Source organism: Calypte anna, chromosome 3 (genome assembly GCF_003957555.1).
Source record: "Calypte anna isolate BGI_N300 chromosome 3, bCalAnn1_v1.p, whole genome shotgun sequence".
In the NCBI taxonomy this organism is placed as follows: domain Eukaryota; kingdom Metazoa; phylum Chordata; class Aves; order Apodiformes; family Trochilidae; genus Calypte; species Calypte anna.
Genome location: NC_044246.1, coordinates 40,007,168 through 40,032,570, shown reverse-complemented (window position 1 = coordinate 40,032,570; position 25,403 = coordinate 40,007,168). Strand labels below are relative to the sequence as shown.

General features: G+C 43.7%; 1 protein-coding gene across 1 annotated transcript in view; it reads left to right on the top strand.

Annotated features, from left to right (window-relative positions):
• The first annotated feature begins 7,948 nt into the window (after window positions 1–7,948).
• Window positions 7,949–25,403, top strand: part of SERTAD2 (SERTA domain containing 2) — an 80,551-nt gene continuing 63,096 nt past the window's right edge. Inside the window, exon 1 of the mRNA XM_030447731.1 lies at window positions 7,949–8,396. The gene's annotated coding sequence lies outside the window, so the exon portion shown is untranslated. The remainder of the gene's footprint in view (window positions 8,397–25,403) is intronic.

Here is a 25,403-nt window from a genome sequence, read left to right as displayed (position 1 = left end):
TAGTTCAACTTGCAAGCTCCACAGCTGTCTCTGACTGCTGCTGGGGAGGGGTGTACAGCCCCAACCCCAGCCGTATCTCCTGGGGAATTTGAGGCTTGCAGGGATGCAAGCAAACAAACAAGGCCTGGGCCTTTCTCCTTAGAGAGGAACTGCATGCCCAACTGCAAACAGATAGTCCCACAGCTAATGTATTATGCTCTTTTATAGTTATTTTTATTTTTAGAAAGTACCTCCCTGGAAAAGGATACCAATAATTCAAGATCTATAGCTGCACTTAGGGATGGTGCTTAACATTTGGCCTCAAAACAAAAGCATGTCACCTTCTCTTGACAAGCCCATCCCTTCACAATTTTCTGATATTGTTTTTAAACCTTGATGTGCACGAGGCTCGTGCTAAAGACAACTGTCCGGGAGCAGTGTCATCACCCTACCTTATGGGCTCTGTAAGTCAGACAACTGAGTTCTTATTCAAAATTCTTATTGATATGCAGCTGCTTTAGAAGCCTCACAAAATAGTGTTTGCTGTCCCTGCTAAGGTGAGCAGGCTGCCACTGGTTAAAAACAAGTTGCTGAGATGGGGATGAGAAGTGTGCTGGCAGAAGGAAAGCAGCCCTTCTCATCTGACCATGCCAGAGGCTGTATGGTGTGATACTGAAAAGCCACGTAACCCGCCATCCTTCCTCCTCACACCACTCTTCTGCATAGCTGGAAACCTACAGACCCTTCTCCAGAGGCAGATCAGCACATACGGATTCCCCTTGGTTTCCCTCCTGCACATCCAGATTCTTCTTGGCACGCTGCATACTGTGCCACAACTGGCAGCCAGGACATTTGGGTTTTGCATCCTTCTCAACTTGGCCGTGCTCCAGCCCTGCCTGGAGAACTGCATGGTCACCCTGGAAATGTGGGATAAGCCAGTAATATTTCAGGATGCCTCTGGAAGGCTGTTTTAAAAGTAGATCAGAACAGACAGGAATATTTTGGTTTATTCTCCAATTTCTAGCACTCCAGTTTTGGAGAGGCACATTCATAAACCATGAAAACAAATTATCCCTTGTCAAGGTTTAACACTGGGCTGGCAATTAAATGAATGACAGATACTTTTAACCCCTCTCTCTTCCCAGAAAGGGAAAGAGAATAAGGGAGAGAGACTTAGGGGCTTGGAACTAAGCCACACAGCTTTACCGAAATGGTAATGATGTACAATAAAATAATGAAATATCTACCAATATATACAAATCCAATATAACACTCCCCCCCCGATAACACTGACATCAACACTTGAGGCCTTGATAAAGTCCCAGACTTGACTCCTGGACTCACCAGCAGATGGGAACTGGATTCAGGAACACACACCTTCAGGAATGCATGGATTGGGGTGAAAAGCAGAACTGATGGAGCTCTCCCAGGATGCTGGCCATGGATGAAGAGAGCTTGACCTTTATGGCTCTTCAGCTTTGTATGATGCAGATGGGATGGAATCTCACATTTGGTGAATTCTGTGTCACTTGTCTACCCTGCCCTTTTGTTTCTGGCACATAAGAAGTTTAGCAGACCCAAGAAGTGACCTTGGTTCTGCATACCATTCCCTCGTAGTAACTGTAAATATTGAGTATTATCAGTGCTAGAAGCAGACACTGACTGGAAAACGTGCTGTTGATTTCAGAAAGTGCATTCACTTAAAAGAGACTTAATGGGAAAGTGAAATTTCTAAAAAGAATATTGGTTCTGTCCTGCCTCAAACCAGGACACTCTACCCCTCACACCATACCATTTCTGACATGTTCAGGTCATGCTTTTTGTCTCCAAATCTATAGATAGACAGACAGATTCTTAGTCCATCTTCCTGCACAAAAGTTCATCAATTTCAAGAGTGCAGATTTCCATCTTTCATAGCAGTCTCTCAGTCAGGTATGAAAGTTCACATCCATAGGCTCCAGATTACAGATATCTACCTCAAGAAAGTTACTGGATACCACTCACCTCAAACCAGGACACCCCTTCACTGATGTGGATCCAGCTTTGACCTATCTGCAGCATAATTAAAATTCAAAAGTGCTTTGCCAGATTACCATATGACCAAAATCGTTCCTTTCATTTACACCCCACTTTTTGCCAGCACCAACATGTAAGGAATGGTGGTGGTGGCTAACAATAAATTGAATTCAGCATGCTTGGCCATGTGCAGCTTAGTTTTCTTTAATGTTTAGAATTTTCTCACCAGGTATTTGCTACAATCAAATCTTGCTCTCATGGGTCAAAGCATCCCTCCTGCAGGTACTTGGCATTTGATGGAGGAATTGTGCTTGGTTCATTGTTATTACTGATGGTATTTTTGCTAGTGTTCCAGTTCTACCACTCCAGAAAAAACCATATGGGCTTTGCCTTACACAGGCTGCAGTCAGATGACAACCAGCAATACCAGTGTTCTACAGGTAATCCTCGTGCTTCCAGCACACTTGGCTGTGGAAGCCTGCAAACAATTACCCATTAGGCATTTCAGAGGCCCAGGTAAAAGTTCTTCTAGCTGCTAAGACTATATTTAAACTGTGGTTTGGACTTTGGACTTAAAAGCGAAGTGTTCAGAATTGTAATTCAATATAATAAATGTCACGTGATTTCTGGTAGTGGAAAAATACAAGCAACTCAGAGCATTATGCATTCAGGTATTACACAAGAAATGTTTGTAAACCAGGCAATAAAGCTGTTTGAGCAGAAGTGCTTACAAGCTATTAGAAAAGTAATCAGAGTTTGAAAACTACCTAAAAAGTTGGTGTTTGACAGTGTTGTGTGGGGACATGGAGACACTAGACAGACAAAAGCATTAACCAACAGAGGCAATAAGGTATAGGAGCAGTTTACAAACAGGCATGTAGATGGCATGCTTTGCAGGAGAAAAAACATTACAGATCTTTTTTCCTTTAGATGAAGGAAGGATTGTCTTCTTGCAACAAGAGCTCTGGGTCTTCTCTCTTGGTTCTTTGCTAAGTAAGGGGATCGGGAATGTGATGCTAAACTGCTGAAGCCTACACATTAGCCTGATTATGTTGGTAGTAATGACATTAAACTTAAATCTCAGTCTTTTAAATGACACCACTGTATGTCCTCTATTAAACCAAATAATTTGCATGTAACTATTTAGAAAGATTAACTACATTTAAGAATGCAGGTGTATTATACTGGTGCACCTTTGTTCCCAGTTCTACCGAACAATCGCTGACAGAGAAAGAATTAGAAGTAGTATCTGAAGATCTAAGTGAATTGTTTAAAACAGAAATCGCCTGTATCTCAGCACACACAGTATTGTTATTTCTTTGCTAAATTCAGATGGTCTCTGAGATTCTATAAGCCCGTTGCAGCTGGACAGTGTTTATAGACATATGGCAGAAGATGGTTTTCAAAGGAATCCAAATATTGCAGGGAGTGGTTTTATATTCCAGGGCCCCAAGTTTGCTTTGTGATAGCAATTTTCTTTCACTGCTGCTCAAGAAAGGAGCCCTGTGTTCAGAGGGAAATGCAGAAGGTGTGAAGCGAACAAATAAAATGTTAAGTTTTCCATCCCTGGCACAACAGAGGAATAGGCAGCAGCACGGCAGAAAAAGAGACGAGACAGGATAAACAGGAGAGCTACACATCCTGAACAAATCAGACATATAATACTGGTTTTTTTATTTCCTGAGTTGATGAACATAAATTAACACCGAGTAAGATGACTGTGTTTTTGAGATAAAATTTTGCTTTCCATGAATACCCTCTAAAATGGGCTTAAAATTCTTTCCATAAACATTTCTCGCTGCTAATCTAACTGACTGGAATGTTTTCAAAAAGAAAACACAGCTGAAGGAAATTCACTGCTTTTATTCACCTATAAGTGCATATTTGAAGGTTTTTAAAGGTATTCCCTGAGGCAAACAACTAACTAAACAACCATATTTTGTAAACAGCTATCATGCAGTAGAAAATCCAGCCTCTGGGGTCATTGTGCGAAACCATCTACCAAACCATCTCAGTTACACTCTGAAGAACAAATATTTTTAGCAACTGTTCCTTTGAATACGATACATGCTTCCTGAGACTACCTGAGTGATGGAGCTGAAAGTGAAGTTTATGTCACCAGGGCACCTGCATGGGGATCAGAGATTCCTGACTGCTTGAGATGTGCATGGATGCAAGTGGAGAGGAACCAGGCCCCTCCTGACAGACCCCAATTCATATTGGGCTTTGAAACCTCAAATTCATGGTCATCAGAGGAATTACCTTCCCATTCACAGGAGTGGGAGAGCTGCACCAAGCTTTCAGGACCCACCCTGGATACAGGCACACTGTGCACCTTGAGCAGACCTAGTTGACAGAGTTCCTTTTACTTTGAGTTTTGTGGCTCATTTTTTTTCTCTCTAATGACTTCTGTAGCAGTAGCTGTGGAAACTTCCAGGTAAAGCCAGAGCCAAACACAAGACGCACGGACCTTCCTCCAGAGTTTTGCACCACACACAAATTATGGAGGGTAAGATACCGAATTTCCAGGCCAGGGACAACTCTCCCTGCTGAGCTGATCCGTGTCCAAGAGGCACCAGTTTAATTGTAAGCAGCTTGAAGAAACACTGTAATTTCTAAACCCAGTCTAACTGCAGAGTAGCTCACCTCAGTTCAGCTGAAGCAAACGAGCTCCTAAAGTGACTCCAAAGAACCAAACTCATAAAAAAAAAATAAAAAAACCCACCTCAAACTGAAACCACCTTCGGCAGCAGGACATGTTTTCAGACTTTTCTCTGTAACTGTGAAATTGAGATTTTAAAAGTCAAAGCTGAGATCTTCATATAATTGCTTCCTCGCCAGCACTGGCCCTGAAGAAAAACTGCAGCACCAGGATTATATGAAATATTACCTCGGTGACTGTCTCTGGCACTGCGCACGCGCGGAGCCCCCGTAGAAGGTTGTAGCAGCAGAACGGGATGATTGCTTACAGACTTTCACCCTCCAGAAGCAATCGTGCCCATATTCACGAGCTCAATTTCTGTCTCAGTTCTGTCAGAATATTGCTGTTGAAGAAGATGCAACTACAAAAAAAAAAAAAAAAAAAAAAAAAAAAGACAATCTACCCTGAAATTTCCACCCCTTTTGGGTCTCTGAAGGGGGGGGGGTGTGTTTCACGTGTAGATATGTATTTATCTCTCTACCACTGAATGGTAAAGGCTCTGCTCTTCACTTTACTTGTCAACTTGCACAGAATCTCATGCAAAGCCCTCTTTCTGTGCAGTGTTTGGAAGCCACTGTGCATTGAATCAGTGTGTGAACAGTGCTGAAGGTTGCAGAACCCTGCAAGTACTTTAACCTCTTCCTATGGCAGGGAGAAAACAACCAAAACCCTCACAGATCTTCAATTCTCAGATTTTGCTACCAAATTATGAGAGTCATTTATAAAAATCCTTTATTCCCAATGATTAGCTGAAATTAATCCCTCAACCAAGATGGGGTAGTTATGGAACAATGTTATTTTCCCAATATTATGTTAGAAATGAAAGACATATGCAGGCTTTGTGCAGCTGATGAGCAGAGCAGTGCCACTACCGATTCCACATGTAAGAAACTCCTGGGACCTTCAGGATGATGTGGATGGTGTTGGAAGAGGCATACCTGGCACTAAAGAGCCAGGTATGAATCACAGCATTTGGGGGGTAAAACTGTAAGATAAAATATTATAGCTAATTTCTCCAAATTTATTGTGTGACAACACTAGATGCTCAGGAATGCACAGGACCTCACTTCTGCTTTTTCCTCGATAAATTAAAAATCCCATTCAAACCCTCCTCAGTCAGTATGACACCTTTTTTTTTTTTTTTCCCCTGACATGCTGACCCTACAGGTCTTATTTTTCTTCAGCCTTCATATCAAAGCAATTTGAGTACTGTCCATCCTGGATTTCTCACAACATGGAATGGACTATAGCAGAGCTGGCAGGATGAGACCTTAGATGCTCAGAGATGACTCTGAGGGCCATTTTTTTTGTCGTGCGATTTAACATTGCTGCTTCAAATGCAGAGCTGTGAAATCTTTAGTCCAGCTCCCTTGTATCTCAATAAAAGCAAGTAGGAAGAAACCCCAGTAATTAGTCCCATTATTTCTAAAGTGAGAAAAAAAAAAAAAAAAGTGCAGGTTAAAGTTTTTCAGCTCTTCAATTGCTGAGGATGCCAAAATAAGGAAAAAAAAAAAAAAATCTGTATTTATAGCATTCTCCCCAGGGAATGAGTTTTTAAAGCAAACAGAACTGTGTATTTTTGCAGCCTGGGAAGATGCCAATGTAGTCCCTTATTCTGATAGCGCTATCTCATCATCTTACGGAAGTCTATCAGATATTTTACTCCTTTACTCCACAAAACAGGTCTTAGTTTGTACAGATGAAGAGCTGAAACACAATTTGAGTAATACAATTTGAGTATCTTCATTTCCTTCACGGGATTAAATTTTGGTAAGGCTCCAGTATTTGTTGGAAACTCCTAGCGGGCATTACTTCCTCACTCTACACAAGATAAAATTCCCCCAATATTAATCATTTGTGAGAACAGCGCTGCTTTTCTTACACCACTCTTTTACACCACTGGTACTGCTCCTGTCAATTGCCCTCCACAGCACAAGAGGAACTGCACTTTGTAACACAGCCGCCAATGCTATGATTTTTCATCTGGTCAAATTTTTGACATCACAGCAGAAACCGACATGCACTTAGTTACCTAAAAACGCCAGAACTAAATAAGCTGGAAACATGGGGGAGGCAAGGGGGAAATACTCATCCCTTGAGCTGTGACACCTGTCAAACACAAGCCGAGCCGCTTCCAAACGCCGGGGTCCCTTGGGGCGAGGGAAGCTGAGGCTTTCACAGCAGTCAGAGCCCCGCACCACCTCAGGCTTTTTACCTCCCACCCGATGCCCAGCCAGTCCTTCCACGCCCAGCGGGGCTGCACCGGCTTCCCCCGGAGCAGGCCCCGGCTCACGGCTCCTTCCTCCCGCGAGAAACGACCTTGGCTGCGCCGCGCTGCCCCGGGGGCCGAGCCCATTTTCCGCCCCGAACGTCTCCCGCCCGCCCGCCCCGCTCCACAGGCAGCCCCGGGGGGCGAACTCTTCCCCTCCCCCGGGGTCTCAGAGGCTCCGAGCCCGCTCTTTCCGCCCCCGCCCACTCCGACCCCACCTCGCTGATTGAGGTAACCCCCACCCGGACAGCTCGGTCCCCCCCATCTCGCTGAGGTAACCCACATCTCGGTACGCTCAGTGACCACCCCCACCGCTCACTGGGGTAACCCACGCCCTCACACCGGAGTCGCCTCGGCGCTCCCACCCATCGCCCTCCGGGCCGGCTGGGCGCCCTCAGCCCCCGGCCCTCGCCCCTCCCCCGGGCCGGGACGCCCGCCGGCTCGAGTCACGCTCCCTCCCCCGCCCTCCGCTCCCTGCGTGACCATCTCCCGGGGAGGGGGCGGGAGAAGGCACCTCTTCCCCCCCCCCCCCCCCCCCCCCATTCCCTCTCCTTCTCCTTCTCCCGCACCCTTCTGATTGGACCGAACCGGACCGCCCATCAACCCAATCCCCAATCCCGGTTGGCCGCCGCAGCAGGCTCAGGGCGCAGCTCCCGCCCCGCGGGGGTTCCTCCAGCCCTCCCTAACACTTCGCGGCAGTGTCCTCAGAAGACTCACTGGGCCGAAGGGGGCCGCTCCAGCGCTGGCGGCAAGCACGCGCGCTCATTGGCCGCCCGACGCGTCAGTCACTCGGGACGCGGCATCCCGTAGGCTGGCGGGGCGCCCGGGGGGCGGGGCGGCCTCCCCACCGCCACCACCGCCACCACCACCACCACCTCTCCCCGGTCCCGCCCTGTGACTAACTCCCGTGTGTGAGTCACGGCGCGGCCCGTCAGCGCCGTTAAATGCCGTGTGCGGGCGGGCGGCGCTGCCTGGGCTGCCCCGGCCCCCTACGCGCGGGCGGCCGCCTCCCCCGCCTCCTCCCCCGGTACATGGCTGGCGGGCCGTACTTGTCACGGTGTCACATCCTCCCCGCCGGCTGCGGCCCCAACTTCCCCACCAGCTCGGCTGCCGCCGCCGCCCGGGGCCACCGCAGCGGCATGGGATAGAGCACAGCCGCCTCAGCGCCCGGCCGCCGCCTCCGTCGCGCATCCCGGCGCCTCGCCGCACGCTCATTTTAAATTCGTTTTCCCCCTCGCTCTCCCTCTCCGGTTTAAATTCTTTACCCGTGTGTGCCCCTCCGCTGTCTCTTAGCCCCCCGCCGCCGCGTCCCATCTTTCCGTGGACAACTCCTCCTCCCCCCCCCTCCCCAAATTTGGCTGCCCCTCGCTCCCCTCAGCGCTTCCCCGCAACGATTCTCAACGGCCCTCGCCGCGGAGACCCCCGGAGCGGGTGAGTCCCTGCACGGCCCTCCCGGGCTCGCTCCTTTCTGCCTTGCCGGGGCTTGGGGGGGTGGGTGGGAGGTGTTGGGGGAGGAGGGAGGAATTTTGTGTGTGTGGGGGGGTGCTGTGCAGGGGCAGCCCCCGGTTGTCCGTCGGTGCGGGCGCCTCCGCTGGCTGCCAACTATTAGAAAGTTGGGGGCATTCGCCTCGCAGCGCAGGCTGGCACCGGCCGGGGAGGTACTTTCCCCCTCGGACTGGAAAAGAAGTCGGGGGGGGAGGGGGGTAGGGAGAGAAATAAAATTATATTAAAAAGCCCGTCTTCGTTGCCAGCTACAAATGTGTGTCATGCTGCCGATGACACATTGCATTGTAATTTTTATTTTATTTTATTCCCCCCCCCCCAACCCCCCTCCCCCGCCTCGATTGAGACCGCGGTTGAGGTTGAGCAAAGGTTGATGAGGGGGCAGGGGGCTCCCGAAAGCCGCCCGGGGTCGAGACCCCTCCCGTCCGAGTTCTGGCTGCTGTCCTTCTTGGAAAAGCAGGGAAACCCATCCTTTCTTTTTTTATTTCCAGGTGCACCAGCCTCCTCCCCACCCTGTCGTGCCTGGATGTTTCGGTATTACCGAGGCTCGACTTGGCGAGGCAGGAAAATGGGTGTATCGTAGGGTGAAGCCGCAGTGGGGAGTTCTGGTGGCTTAGAATGATGCTGGGAGTACTTAATGTAAAATGGTTATGTCTGTTTCATTGGTATTGATTTTTTTTCTCTCTTTTTCTTCCTTAATGTATTTTTAGAAACGAGAATGTGGTGTACATTCTTGTGTGCTGTACGTTCAGAGCAGCTAAAATAAAACAGGTACATGGAAAACCCCAGCAAGTACAGTAGCATTTCCATACACAGGGTGTCTGAAGCCTTAGTAATTTGCTGGGTTTAGTTATCAATATTAATTGCTCGATCTTTGTAATTCATATCATATGGAAACTTAATTGCTGAACTGAAGGCTTACCAAACCTCATAGCACTCCAAAATCATCTTTCTCAGGCATCTGAAAAATAAATCTACTGAACTTTTGTAAAGAGGAAAGGCCAGCATCATTCTGAGAATCCTCCGTGTGAAGTTTCTTTTTTTAAGGCAAGCACTCTTGTAAATAAGAGGTAGTAAACTATGATTATAGTCAGCTACTAGTTAAATGTAGCCTTAAGTATGCTTTAAAATCATTAAATTTCTAGAGGAAATGAAGCCATTAACAAGTCTTGTCTTGCTTCTGTCTATAAAGAGAGGTAGGGGAAACAAACAAACAAACAATCAGCCCTGAGATTGATACCAAATAGATAGATTGGTCCTTATCCCAAGGAGTAACTCTCTCAGCATAACCCAAAAACTTCCTAAATGTCTATTATTTTTCCTTTGTGAGAGGTCTTTGAGTTATCATCTCTTAAATCAATACGAAGTGTGCCAGCTTCTCCTCTGGTACTAGTTTAGCACCCGTCTGACTTCATTAACTTTAACGAAGCAGATCTGCATTAATGTGAGAAGTAATCAAGAAACTCGTGTTTTCAGAAAGGCCCCAATAGAAGTGACGTGAGAAGCTCCGATTCCTTCTCTCATCAGACCCAATTACACCACCCTGACTCAACGCTGAGTGGTACTTTACTGCGCAAGTACTCCCTGCGATGCTTGTATGACTACTTGTGTACTACAGTACCAATCTGGGTGAGGTAGAGTGGCACTTATCTCTTTTTTTTTTTTTCTTTTTTTTTTCCCCCTTCCTTTGAAATAAGAATATATTGGATAACTATTTTTTCCGGGGAAACTTCTGAGGATTAAATGTAAAGCTGCTCTGTTAAGCCACCTTACCAAAAAAAAAAAAAACCAAAAACAAACCTTAAGACTTCTGTGCTACCAGGCAGGTAAGTTTTCTGTTTGTTTAGCTTTCCCTTGTTGCTATGGAAAGCAGGGAAAAGATTGTTGAAGAATTCATTATCTTGTCCTGAAATTCCTCTATGCTTACATGCGGTGTTCAAGTTGGGGTTGTTTTTTTTCTTCCCCTCCTTCTCCAGATACCCTCCCCTTCCCCCCCCCCCCTTCAGACATTCACGCTGCATTGTTTAAATGTTTGCTATTGAAATCACTGGCAGCAGGATCGGGCCCTCAGTTGTTTTTCTTTAAAGAAGTTGGTAATGGCTTGGATGTGATGTTGTAGAAAGATAGTATTATCTGGTATGTCCACAGCTCAGATCCACTGTCTTACTACAATCTCAAAAGAAAGCTCCGTACTGAGCAGCCTGTAAAGAAAACATGTCTAACAAAGCAGAACTGTCTTCTGCCTTTATGTTCTTATTTATAAATCTCTTGAAAGTTTGCTTGATATTCTTTCAGAACAACACACAATGCTTTCATGTTTGTTTCATGTTTTCACTTCCTCATATGACTGTGTTCATTGCTAAGCTTTTGTCACTGATTGAGATGTCATTGTAATTAACATTAATTATGCAAACTAGATTGTTTTTAGAGGCTCTCCAACTCTGTATTGATACTGTCAACTTGTTTGTTGAACAAAAATCCACACATTTCACCATTCTCAGAGAAAAGACATTCACCAGTTCCAAATTAATATGTGCATGGGAAGCTATAACAAAATCAAGCTATTTTAGCTTAAATGGCACATTGGATCTTCACGGAGATGGTGAATACAGTACAGTTAGATCTGAAATATCAGATTGAAAAGGGAGAGCAAAAAAGTGGACTAGGGACAGCCATTGGGGGGAGAGTATTTACACTGCAGAATTCCACCACATTCTTTCCCCAGAGACAGTATTAGATTAATTGGGCTAAATTCTGCAGTCCGTAATTGAGCAAAACTCTCACTGAAGTATACTGGAGTTGTCTGGTTGGTTGGGGATTGCTGAATTTGTTCTAGAGATGGAGAAAAATGGCAAAGTTCACTTAATTATTTAGGATATTTTGGATTTTAGATTCAGAGAATGTATCCTTCTTTAGTTTGGTTTAGAAGGTGTACCAGTGTTTTGTTTGTTGTTGTTTTTTTAAAGCAAAACTTACTGAAATATCTTTGAAATATACATTAATTTATAAAACATTCTCTTCAGTATTGACAACATTCTACGATTTTTAAATAATGTTAATTATAGTGACATTCACAAAAGTCTCGATGTCTGATTCTGAATCACCCCAATGAAAAACTCTGAGCTGAGGACTGTAGAGTCTCTCCCTAGAAATTGTAATTGTTGAAATATTTATATGTTGTGTACTCCCTGGGAGGCAAAAAAAGGGATGGAGAGAAATGTTCAAATGAGAGTTTGTTGTCATAATATAAAATCTGAAAATATATCCAGACTGGCAGATTAGTCTTTAAAATGAAGTCTCTCTAATTTCCCGTGGAGAAAAGCAAAATTTTGTTTGCAGTTTGCTTTTGGTAATAAAAGAAGGGTTTTTGTTTCTACTTTGGGTGCAGTGGTCCTCTGGAAAGTTGGAAACAGTGCCCTGGGGCTCAGCAAAGTGGAGGGTATGTAATTATATGGGGAGGCTCCATAGCATCAGTGAATTAGCATTAGCAGCTGAGTGAGTTTGTTAAGCTGTGGAGATGGTATTATGGAAATCAATAAAATGCTGATTTCTTATTGCAGATTCCATGTTTAAAGGAAAAGATGCTTTTTGTTTGTCTGCTTTTTGTGCAAGCTTGCCAAACCATTACTTGATTTGGAAAGGCAGATTTTTCAGTTCAGACAATAAGTAGTCAGATTTAATTTTTTTAAAAACTCTTTTAAATCTTTATTTATTAGATTGTCTTTCAGAAATCACACTGGTGTCCTGGCCTGCATGTGGCTTCAAGTGTGTCGGTTTCTCAGCAGAGGCAAGAGTGAAGGTCATTTATTTTTCTTATGACATGGTAGTGTGGCATTGTTTGTTGTCACCTACACGCTGTATGTTCCTGACATGCTCTTTTCTGCTCTTAATTAAATTATCTCAACTGTTTGCAGGGTTCTGAGGAGATGTGCTGCAATCCACAGTAAAAATAAAAACGAAATAGTGACCTTAACTGTTTTTAGAGATGTGAGTCAGGAGGGCTAATATTAATCACTGTAAGATTTGTAATATGCATTGGCCTTTATTTCTTTGTCTCAAAGCTTCTCCTACTGTTATACCAGAAAGACAAGTAACCAGATCATTCATCACATTAAGTGCTTACAGAGAAATGGCAGATCGACAGCCTTATCTCGATTACTTGTGTATCATGTATGATGCATTAAGTTCTGATGGTCTGTAAAAAAACATTTTAATTGGGAGGAACAGTAAATGGGAACTGCTGTCTTCTAATCATGGGAACTGCTGTCTTCTAATCCAAGGACTTTATGTTTGTTGGGTATTTTCCCCTCTTGTTTGAGAGTAAACTTCATAATCAATTTATTTTCTTTCAAAATATCTGCCTTCTATGACCCTTGATAAAATACTCTGAAAAACAAAGATACGTTAAGGGCTTTGGGGAAACCTAGGAGGCCTGCCTGCTTTTGTGGTGGATAGCATAAGTGATGGTAATCTGGTGGACTTTCTGGAACTAGGAAGGTCCAACTCAGCAGCTCTTCAGGGACGCTGCAGCAAGCATCTGTTTTGTGACATGTGAGCAGCGTTTGTACAGAGTTTGGATGTGGTGAGGCGTGCGGAGCATGTTCTTGTATGAATAGAAACAGTTCAAAATGCCAGATTTATGATGCTGGCAACAGTAAAGGTCAGCAACTTGGAAAATTAATAATATGGTTCGTGTTGACATTTCAGAGGGAATTCTGATGGGGGCGTGGTTCCAGCGAATGTAAACTTGTCTGTCCGGCTGCACAGATAAAATAGGCAGCCTTCCTCTTATCTCTTTGGTAACCCAAACCTTTTTTAACAGAGAAACTGGCAACATTATGTTTATGTTCTCCCTATGCTTTATTGTTTCTGCTAATCTCTCATTAAATTGAGCCAGCGAGGGCCAGCGTGGTGCTTCTAGTGCTAAGCTACAGCTTAGAAATGACACTCTGCTTTCCTAATGATTATGAGCAGGTGAAGTCACAGGAAGGGTGGGGGAGTTGGAGTAATGTAGTATGCAAGTAAATTCCTGATTCTCTAACATATTTGCCTGTAGCTGTAGAGTTACACAGTACTTTGTATCTCTGGCATTGCCATGGATATCCAGTTAAGGACACTTCAAGAACACAGAAATGAAAATAAAAAAGCAAACCAACAGGGATGAAGAGGTCTCATCTGAACTTGAACAAAACCTTTTTAGCTCCTACTGTGTGAAATAAGGAAGAAAGTCCTAAGAAATAACAAGGATAAAGTCTTTCATAACTGTAAAATTATAGTAGTGATGGTGACTATCTAGAAGTAGCTTCTAGATGGAGAAGGAATTGTAGTCCTTTTGCTGTCTTTTCATAAGCTGTTACTAATATGATTAAAGCATTAGTTCTGTGAACAAGTGCATTGAGAGCTTGGAATCTTCCTCTTTACAAGTCTATATTAATATACTTGCTGTGGGGCAAAAGAAGATACTGCTTGTTTGATTATCCAAATTCAACATTCTTATTTAAAAAAAAAGACATCAGGTATTCCTGTGAATGCTTTTTTCACTTTTTGTCTCTTTTATTTCCTTTCTTCTAAATATCTTTTTTATTATTTACTTTTCTTTGTTCTATCCTATTGAATTCCTTCTCTGTCATAATTTCTTTCATAATTTCATAATTCACTGTCATAACTTCCTTAAAAGCCTTATAGTGGGAATGTGAAATCTGGAGGACAGGCATACATCTCCTGGTTTTTGTGACCCATACTTTTGGATTTGGTATGGTGAGTGGCTGTGCTGCTGTCCTGCAGTGCTAAGGCACATGTTGAGGTATTTGATGCCAGTAATATTTAGTGTCCTCTGCCCTTGGCAAGGAAAAGGTTCACCACCACTGACCCATAGTCTGAAAGAAAAACATGAAGGGTGAGCTAGTTGGAGGTGTGACACAAGTTGGTGCTGTCATCCTGGAGTCAGGACCACAGCCAGGAGTAATACTTAGGTGTGACCAGCTACAGATGCATTCCCTCTCCTGTAGCAAAGCAGGTTTTTTGCTTCTGCTTTGCTTTGTAGAGCTTGGTTTTATAATTTTTTTTGGTTCTTCTGATTCTATTTATTCATCTGTCTTCTCTCCTTTAGTCTTTTCGTATCTTTAATATGTCATGGCTACAAACAGCCCCTCAGACTACATTGCAGGGATATTATTAAGACTTAGTGGGTTTTCCCTCATCCTGTGCTGGAATATTTAGTAATTGTTGAAGAAAATGAGGTCAGAATTGGCGTCTCCTGAGTACTATTCACTAAATGTATGTATGTGTTGAAGGTACCAAAATACTCCCTAAAAAATCCCAATCAAACAAACAAAAAAAAAACCCAACCAAACAAGATTTGTTAAAAAAGCTAATATTTGGTTAGTGATGCAATGTGAGAACAAAGGTATAAAATGAGATAGGTTTTCTGTGGTGATGTACAGGTAAAAGATGCAGCCTTTTTAAGAGAATCTTTAAACTGTTAAACCCCTTTAAAGGAAAACCTTAAGGTGAACACAACAATCCTTTGCTGAACCTACTAATTTGAAGGTTATGGAAGATAAGCAGTCACCCTTCCTGTCAGAGGGAATATAACATACCTGATAGTAAAGAGCTGAGTTCTCTAGGCCTGGTGGCAATGATGGTTGTTTCCTGACATCGAGTGAAAGAGAGAGCAGCCAGATATGCAGTGAGAGAATGACCAGGAATAGGACATCCTTCCAGCATTCAGCCAACACAAGGTGGCTGTTTTAACTGCCCTTTGATTTGCAATATTTTTAATTCATTCCCTGTTTTTAGATATTTCTGTTCAAATTCCAGGGAAAGGCAATTTGTCCTTTTGATTGGCAGATTTTTGTGGCGTTTCCTATCTTAGAAAGTCCAAAAGCAAAGGAAAAAAACAAAAATCTCAGGTATAATCTTTTACTCTCCCCCCTGCCATATTCAATATGAGATAGTCTTCCTTTGTTAAGAATAAAAACTGTGATAATCCATTTCCTTTGCTGTGATAATCCATTGCCCAAATGTCCTGGCAGCATAATTTGATTGTGGTGTTTGGACAACTGTCATATCATTCCTATAAAACAACAGTGTTTGAAATGTTATAATCCAAAAAATCCAGAGCTAAAGTGCTTACAGCAGTGACTAATTGCATGCTAGTGAGTATTACTGTATCTTCCTGATTTATTTCCCTCACTGGCCATGACAGACTTCCAGATGAGTTCTTAACATACTATTTAACAAGATGGTAGTACTCCATGTTTAAATTGCTTGTTGTTGCATTGGGGTTTTTTTGGTTTTGTTTTTATTCTCCCACCCCAGTGTGGAGTTCAGACCTTACTAGTTTTATGGCAAAGCCACAGATCCAGATTCCTTCTTGGAGCTGTTGCAGCATGAGTGAACAAACCATGTAGGACTTGACTTGCAAGAGCTACAAAAGCAACCTGTGCTCCTTACCCAAGAAAAGTTAAGAAACCTTACTATATCTGGGGCTTGTCTATATTGTATGTTTTATTATTTTCTTTTTCCTTTCCCTTTCTTCCTCACTTGAACCTTGATTCTGAAGAAGCTGGGGCAATTACCAGCCTATATTACATCTTAACAGGGTGGGAAAGAAAGTCTGCATTGGGCTGCAGATGCTCCCTCAAGCCCCTTCACCACCCCCAAGTCACATTTCTTCAGGCTGGAAAATGGCAGAGGAAGAATTCCCACTTACAGACTTTTTCCTGGCTTTAATGAGAGATAAAGGAAAAAAATCCTTCTTTTACAAAGAGAGGAAGTAGCATTAGGTGAATGCATCTTGCACCCTTTAGGAAAGGGTCACCACCATGGGAGTCCTGCTAAGAAAGGTTACCAGATTCTCCCAGCCTCTGCACCAGGCTGTTGTGAAAGGCTCCTATGAAATGAAGAAGCTACATAGGCAGTGTGTGCCTGCATGTTTCTAAAGGTTTTCTGCCATGCTACATAACTAATGAGAATAATTTACAATAAAAAGTGGGGCATGGATTTCAGAAATGGATAATGTGATGGGGGAAGGTGGGAAGTAGGTGGCAGGAAAGGCAAATCTGAATGTTTTCCTAGGCAGTGAATGTAAACCAAAGTGTAGATTTTCCTACCTCTATCTGTAGGAAGAAGGTACTGCCCTTGCTTTTGTTGTCAGATGACTGCTATATGCTTGGCTGAATATGTATTGCATGCTTATGTATTGCTGTTTATTTACTTTCATTAGGATTCAGGATATTCCAGGTACTTTCCAGATGGTTATGGATAATCTCTGCTCCAAAGATTCAGAAATGAGACAGGCCAAAGGACAGTAAATAGGTGGGAATTTACAGGTTAGCACTGAGAAACAGGATGAGATTCCCAGGGTGCAGGGCCCTTGAGAGGAGTGCTAGTGTGTGGTGAAGATATGTACAGGTGAGCTGGGGAGAAGGATGTGTGCAGTGGCTTCCATGAAAGAAATGGGCACCATGCAGACAAGTGCTCTGACTGCTGAGCCTTCTGTCTGTTCTGCATTTATCAGCCATCTAGGCCTAGTAAATGTGTGAGGTTTGGTCCCTGGTGTGTCTGGAAAGAAAAGAGATCCTTTGCTTTGCTTCTGCATTACAAGTCAGTCCCTGGTCAGTTTGGAGCTCCTGACACCTGATCCGTCTCTTGGATGCTTTCCCCTGTATTTGTCATTGTGTGATGTGGTGTAAGTGGGGTTATTCTGTCATGTTCTGTGTGGAGAAATGCTGTGAAAATGAGAAAGCAGGGGAATGAGGCATGTGGTGTGTGTGAATTCAACATGAGGCTTGACAGGGCCGGTGAGAATTAGCATTGGGGTTTTGCACATGCAAAACCTTGGGGCATATGGTCTTCAATTTTTGCTGTGCTTAGGGCCCCCTGAGCATGTCTGAAACAGAAAACAAAACAAAAAGAAAATGTTTTCTCTTCAGTCATCATTCTAGCATTGCTTATGTGGGTATGAATCATTCCTCCTCCATCTGGAATTATGAGATGCAGGACTTTTTCTAAAGAGGTATCTAATGTTCATCCTTATAGCAGCCAGCAATTGGCATGACAAAAGGGTTACAGCTAGTGGCTGGCACTTTTCCCATCCATCTTGCCACTGGAAACACAATGCTTTTGCAGTGTGCTTGTTCTTCAGGCACCAATGTGCAACTCCAGTCCTCAGGACACACGAACCGAAGAGTAGCATGTTCACTTTTTTTTGTGGTGCCTCCTTAGAAGCCCAAGAACTGGGAAGTGGGAGTAACAAGTGATGAGCTGGTTTTCTTTATTAGAGTGTGACATGGAGTGACTCGAAACAGTGGGGTACTCATGGAACATCTCCAAACGTGAGCAGATGAGCATCTAGCACTGCTAGCGTAACATCATACATGGGAGAACACCTTGTTTTGCTTCTAACCTTGTATGTGTTGCAGTGGACAAGGCAAGCAGTATTGGGCAAGATTTAGTAGTATTGAATGCACAAGGAAAAAATGTCTGATTTTTTTAAAAAAAATTACACTCATGCAAACTTTCTACTCTGTATATGTTCTGTCCTTCTCTTGATCTGCAAGAAGACCAAGGTCCTGACTCGATTGACTGAGTCTCAGTTGTTCCTGTGATGTCAAGAAATAATTTTATTGGCCAACTTTACATAGAGGTGTCAGACGTGGTGTCAGAATAGGCAGTAAGAAGAAGGGCCCCTTAATCTCTGTAGTGTGCTTTAATAAATCTATTGCTATCATTCTCTGTTGCTGAGCATGATTAGTAACATCCTCATCTTGCAACAGTGACCATCTGAATATGCAGTTCAAACATTTCTCTGTGTAGAAGCTGGATGTTCTGCTGAAGCTCCTTGAGGCACTCTTGAAACTCACCCAACACAGGTTTATGTGATTGGGCCTGTCTTCACAGCTTCCTTCTTTTGAAGGACAGCTGGAGATGAGGTAGAGGAGAGTCCAGGATATGCTGCCTGGCCTCAGGGCTTGTGGTGCATTTAATGAGCTGGTGTTTGGACCAGTTGTTCTCAGAGCTGGGACCAGTGATTCTTTCTTCCTGGAGAGTGCCTGTGCAAACAGGAAGAGCCTCTCTGCTCTCCATTCCTGCTCTGCATTTTAAGCAGTGTCTGTTCTGCCAGGCAGGTTCATTTCTGCTGCAGGAGCTGAAAGCTATCTCTTGCACAGTATAGTCCAGAGACTTAGGGCACTGCTTCTGCAAGACTCTGGCTAACTTTGATAGGGGTGTGGGAATGGCAGTGAGGAAATCTTCAGTGTAGCTCAACTGAGGGACCTAAGTCCTGCTCTGCTGCTTGAAGGATACAGAGTTGTGACCACTGCTGCTAGTTCCTCGTGTGTACATGAAGTGAGGAACTTGGGCTTTCTGAAGAACAGGTTCCTGTCTAAGTGTGTGGCTGCAGGAAGCTTCTTTCTGTTTTTCTGTGATGGGGGGGTTCAAGATACAGCCGATATCTTAACGTCTCTTATAGCTGACTCCAGGCAGCAAAATGATGAGCTCTGGGGTGTGAAGTACTATCCTGTTCCGTAGCATCCTTTGGTTTAGGAGGAGAAGGAGGTGGCTGATGGGATCTGTAGGCTTTCTGCAGTTGAGTTCCTGTTCTGAGGTGAGAACAGTTGCGGCTCTTTTCTTTGGAGCTGTTGGGAGAGGAGGCAGGGACTGTGAAACCTTCCTGTGTGGCTGAAAGCTGAAGGTGAATGCTGCCTCTATACCCCCCTATATACCCCTCTATACCCCCCTGGGGAGGGTGCTCTGGAGCTGGGATGTGAAACAATGTTGTAGGCAGGCACTCTGCCCTGAACCCTGAAATTCTCCTGAACATTAGGGCTCAGTGCTGGACTTCTATGCCTCAAGTTTCTGCTTTTATCTTTCTCTGATACATAATAACCTGGAGAAGACCCTTCAGGCCAGGATGCTTTGTTACTTTCTTTAGCTTCAAGACTGTTGTTTATGCTATAGCATAATAAACCTGATTAGCATTTTTGGTTTATTTCAGGCTTGCGTGTGAAAAAGATTTCGATATGCTAACTCTGCCGTCTTTCTTACATGTGCCTGAGATTATGCCTGCTTGTGATCTTTCCTGATACACAACAGCTCTGGAAAAGGAAATAGTGCTCTCCATGGTCTTGGAAACATTTTGGTAGCTTGACTTTGGTAAGCAGTACAGCGGTGATAGGGATGAGGGATGATGTGTACATCTTTGGAAAACAAGCTTCTGGATCCTGCAGAGCATGGTCAGCAGACAAAGGTTGTTCACATAGTACATTTCATCTTCTATGTCCAGTTGCAATATGCTCCATGCATATAAATAAAGCTCTTCTTTTCTTTATGTAACAAGTCAAAGTCAGCTGTGGGTATTTCCACTTGCTGAGAGACTGAAGAGTGGGTTTTTATGGCTTACATTTCATGTAAGGCTCTGTGTTTGAAGGCCTGGAGTCAGCTGGAAGTAAATAAAAGATATAGGGACATAGGTGCAACTTAGGGCGTGTGAATCTGTTTTCTCTCCTGCAATACCAGTGTGCTATAAGCATCTCATGTAGGAAGCTAATAGTGAACAGACCAGGCCAATGACCTTATTTTCATTTTCCAAAGTGTTCCTGGACATAATAAAACTGGAGTTCTCACCTCTAAACCAGTCCCAATTTGAATTCTTATCCCATCAGTGTTAGGCAGAGCAAAGGACATGATCCAAACAGTGCTACTTATTCCTGGAAAGGTAACCCAATCACAGAGTGTTAGTGGTTGGAAGGGACCTCTGGAAATTATCTAGTCCAACCCTCCTGACAGAGCAGGTTCACCTGGAGCAGATTGCAAATGATGGTGCCCAGGTGGGTTTTGAATGTCTCCAGAGATGGAGGCTTCACCACCTCTCTGGCCAATCTGTTCCAGTGCTCGAAGATGCTCAAAGTAGCAACGTTCATCCTCATGTTTAGGTGGAACTTTGTGTTCAGGTTTGTGTTCCATTACCTCTTGTTCTGATATCTCACAGCATTTATCATTTCTCTGTAACTGGTGAGTGGGGAAGAGTCCTGGAGACTGTGCTGGTGCATATGTTGTTTTCTGGGTGTGGGGTTTTTTTTTGTTGTTGTTTTTTGTGGCTTCCTTTGGCCTAAAAGGGCTTGGCAATCTTCTGTTACACATCAGCACCAGACAGATCTGGTGTTGAATGAAGGAGATGCTTGGGCTCCTGGACAAGGGGTGCTGAGGGTGCTTGTGGTGTTCCCAGTGCACTTGGCTGTGGGAAAATGATCCCTCTCAGCCTTGCTTGTGGCCATAAAGAATATGATCTTCTCACTATGTTGGCCCTGGTAATCTCTGCCAATCAATCATTCTCTTCTCATTTGGAAGAACTTTGACTTAATAATAATGGGAGATACATCAGCTTGAGTAATTTCTGTTTGAAGATATTAAGCTTTGTGAATTCTGAAGATCATATCCTAAGTTTTGGAGCAGTTCTGACTGTAATGTGGTGCTGTTCATGGAATGACTTGTTTCAACTATAGGGCCAGTTTAAATAGGGCTATTTAAGTATATGTTGATGTTTCTCATACATCAAAAGCGGAAGTTCAGTGGGTAATGGGTTATCATGGGGCACCACAATGAGATAAGAACTCATCATAGCTTTGCAAGAAATGGCAATGTCAAGGAAAAAAAAAAAAACAACATTTTGTCTAGAAGGTTAATTACAAAAGCCAGAAATCTTGAGTGGAGATTTTTAGCATGATGGCCAACTGGAATATATTGTAATAAGAACAATTTTCTGTGTGCAGAGGATGTCCAAGATTTTTATTGCAGTGCAAGCCACATGGCTGTGGGATATTTGCTCTGTGTGCCTTTTATGTAGATAAGTGACAGTACATGACTCCTGGTCCTGGAGGGGAAATGTGGTGTTTTATTATTCAATACCTATCCAAGATGCAGCAGTTGTCATTAAAACTCAGCAGTGGACAATGGAGCTATATTTGGCAGATGGTAGACTTTTTTTTTCTCTCTCTCTCTCTCTCTCTCTCTTTCTCTCTTTTTTGGTCTCCATTTAATGGCAATGACTTGTAGTTATGCCATGCTGTAGTTTTAAACTGTGCGAGACTCATTTATTCAGGTCTTAATGTGCTCACAGAAGAAGGTAGTTTCTGGAACTGCTGATTGTATGGGTGGCCCATCCTGATGCACAGGGCACTCGCTCTTCCACTGAGTTTTGTGACAAAGCTACTAAGCTCAAATTTTCCTGTCTGCATACCATAGGTCTGTCCTGCAGTTTATAAGGACTTTTAAGAGGAATGATGTACAAGATCCATGCCACTTTCCTTGTGGTGTTTATTTTTAACTTACTGCTTTTAGTAAGTAGAAGCATTGTAGCACTGTGGTCTCGGTGATAGTTAGCAGGACACTGCAGTCTGCCCATCTGCAGCATCTCTGCTGGAAAGGTCTAATCTGCAGGAGCCCTGGTTTGCTCTTAAGAATGAAACACACTTGAGCATCTGGTGAAGTCTGCTCTATGGTAGAAATTGACTATAAATATATATCTGGGGATTTTTTAATCATTGGGTTTAAATTTATTATTTCCTGTCAGTTGTAGGACTCCTAAAAACTGCATTTTCTCCTTCCGTAAGAAAAAATACCAGTTTGGTGAGCAAATGCTGTGCTATGGATGAGATGTGGCCGCAATAATGCATGAGGAATGGTGTGAGGAAAATGACAGCTTCCTGCTCTGTGTTGTTCCTGATGCTTTGGTTTTTGTCTTTTTTTTTTTTCCTTCCTGATGACACGGAGTTGGAAGAATGAGCTGGTAGGATATGAATGTTGCCATCCCATAATAAAAGTTGTAGTCATGGATGCCCTGCAAGCATGAAGCTTCAAGGGACTGGGATGTGTTTTGAGGACAGACCAGGAATAGTTCAGGCCTACACATAGCTTTCTCAGGTAGGAGGTAAAGCAAGGGAATGCTGGTGCCCAAAGCTGGAGTTGTGCTCCCTATTCCAGTTAAACCAATATAAAAAACAGTTCACTCAATGTTCCCATTAATTTTGACTGCTTACCTTTCCAGTTTTTCCAGCTTGTGATTTGAGCAGCATGAGCCAGTAGGGAAAATGACAGTCTGGAACTGGCCTGACTTGTCCCTGTCTCTGCCCAGAACCCCAGTTTCTTTTTTATCACCAAAATAAGCACTGGCTCCCCTCCTATTGTTCAGCACACCTGAGACTCCACAGCAAAATCACGCACGGCCGCCTAGAAAAGGGAGAGCAAAGGAAAACCTGCAACCCTGCACCAGCTCCTTCTGCACCTCCCCACCCACTAAGGCTTTTCTCCACTGTACAAATGGTGTAGCAGCTGTGGCTTGAAAATCCCTGAGGCTTTCTCCCACCCTGGGGTATTTGACAGTACCCAGCCCTGGCGCCTTTTACGAGCACAAGCAGCAGAAACTGTGTGTGGGGCCAGTGCTGTGTCTGCTCCCTACAGCCTCCCCGGCTCTGCCTCTGTCTCCCTCCAGCCTGGGCACAGTGCACCAAGCTGAGTGGCCTGTGGAAGGACAAGTTTTGCTGTTCTGACTTCAGGCCTTCTGGCCTGCACTGACCTTGAGCCTCTTGTCCCTGAAGATAAAAGCCTTTCCTTCTTAGTGGAGAACCAAAGACTTGGGTTCGTGAGGGATCTCTGGTTGGATTTGGTTTTTCCACTCTGTGTGTGTGTGTGCCCAGAGAGGGCATGATAGGGAGGAGACTGGGTATTCCGTACAATGTTTCGTTTTGTTGTGCAACTCCACCACAGTGTCTTCATGATGTGTTTTTCTGATTTAACCAAGAATCACTGAAGGTGCAAAGCCACTTTGTGTCCTCCCTGTTCCAGGAAGCCCTGACAAGCTTCTGCCTAAGTAGTCAACAAGTCCATAGAGTCCCTTTGGTGTTTTGATGCCTGTGAAAAGAAAAGTTGGCAGTGGGAGTAATTTTCTGGCTTGTGTTGCTGACTGAAAAGAAAAAAAAAAAGTCAGCTTAGCTTTCCTGACCTGAAATGACACCAAGGCTGTGTGCGGGCTGGACAATGCAGCCAGTGGTCTCTCTCCCATGCCTTGTGTCTTTGGAAAGAGGTTTCTTTGGTATCAAAGTAGAATCTAACCTAACCTGGGATATCCTGGTTGAAATCAGAGGTCAGCAGCTGAGATCTGAGGCCCTGCATTCTCAGGCTCACTTAGCTATCAATTTTTATATAGCTCTATGTGGGGCAGTAGTATAGACTTTGATGTACTGTATTGTCACCCATCACTTAGGGCCCCGTGCTCTTGTGTGCTGACTTCGTATCAGTGGATACAGCTGGTATACTCACTCACTGGAAGTGTTTCTTTTGCTTCTCTGATATTGGTAGAAGCCATTCTGAAATACATTCTGCCAGACAAAACAAAAGGAAACCTGTGAATCTCAAAACCTTGGAATCTTGAAGAAGACCGAGTAGGTAAATTGTACCTCTGGCAGCACCAAGGCTCTCTCACACAGGAGATCACAACAGTGATCCATATCTCCTGAGACTTTGGAGATCTGGGGCTGGATTTCTCTTCTTATGCTAAAGGTTGCCAACTACTGAACAAAAGAGAGAAGAGGAAAAAAAATAAAGGAAAGATATCAAGTTGGATTCATTGAAAAAGGGAATACGCAACCAACAACTTCATTAACTTGACCTTATGATTGCAGGTCTTAGATCACAGCCAATTGCTGTGACATTCACACGTTGTACCGGTGTGGATTTTCTGTTTGCTGCTGGCTTGCCTTTTAGTCTTCTGTTTACATGAAGAGGAGGAAATAGTATGTCAGGTGGCAGGATGCTGGAAACAGCCTCCTACAAGAGCATCTAGGGGACTGACATTCAATGGCTGGAGCTGGGAGCAAACTGCGTCTTAGACCAGGAAAAAATAAACTGAGTAAATGAAGCCACTAGACTTGTTTAGTGTGTGGAACAGAGCCTGGCAAAGGAGGTGCTGGCTGCAGCATTGCATATCTTCCTGGCCTAAGTGATGTTGTGTCAGGAAATTGGAGAAGCTGAAATCCTCTATGATAGTTCTGAATCTGGCATATGTGATAATCGAGGCTCCAGTGGGAGAAATGGAGAAGACTGCAAATTCCCAGAAGGTTGTTTGAATGCTGTGTGTACTTGTGTGAGGAATACCTCCTGGGAAAAGAGGTATTACTACTTTAGAAGGAACTAGAGATCAGCTGAGACCATTTGCTCTAGCTCTAGTGTAAAACAGTCATGAGATTTTTATTTTTGAAAGTTAGCAAATTGGAGAGTACTGATAGAAGCAATTAAAGCTGTGATTAACTGTGTTGCTTTTGATTTTGTGGCTTAACCAAAAATGTAGGTTGAACTGAAAGATGAAAAATTTCTCCTGCTAATGTGAAAAATCAAGGTTTTTCAGTATTCTTGAAGCCAAGTGTTTTGGATTGTCCGAACTCCTTTAGGTTAAAGAGTGACTGAGAACAGTTTTCTAGTTTTAGAGAAACAGGAATCTTAAGGCTGCTCATTGAATTCAGCTTGATTTCAGTCCTCTTGAATCTACATTTTGCTGAACAATAACATGGGACAGATTCACCTGCAGAGTGATAGAGAGCTGTCAGCCCTGCAGCTGCTCACAGCACTAACAGACAAAATCTCTCCTCTGTCATGGGAGTGTGATCACAACTGCTCAGCTCCCTTATTCAGAACAGTGCTGCACCCTTGAAATAGTTCTGCAGACCAAAAAACTTCCCAACACCTCTAACAGACAGATAAAACTGCAGGTCAGTCACAATGAGAAATAGAGCTGTTTGGTTGGTGGGTTTTTTTATTATTATTATTATTTTGGTATTTTATTTTATTTTATTTTTTGTTCTCTTGTGGAAGGCAAGTGAAAATTGTACCCTAATGAAAAAGCAATAAAAGAGTTAAGAGTTAACAGCTAAACAAAGGTCA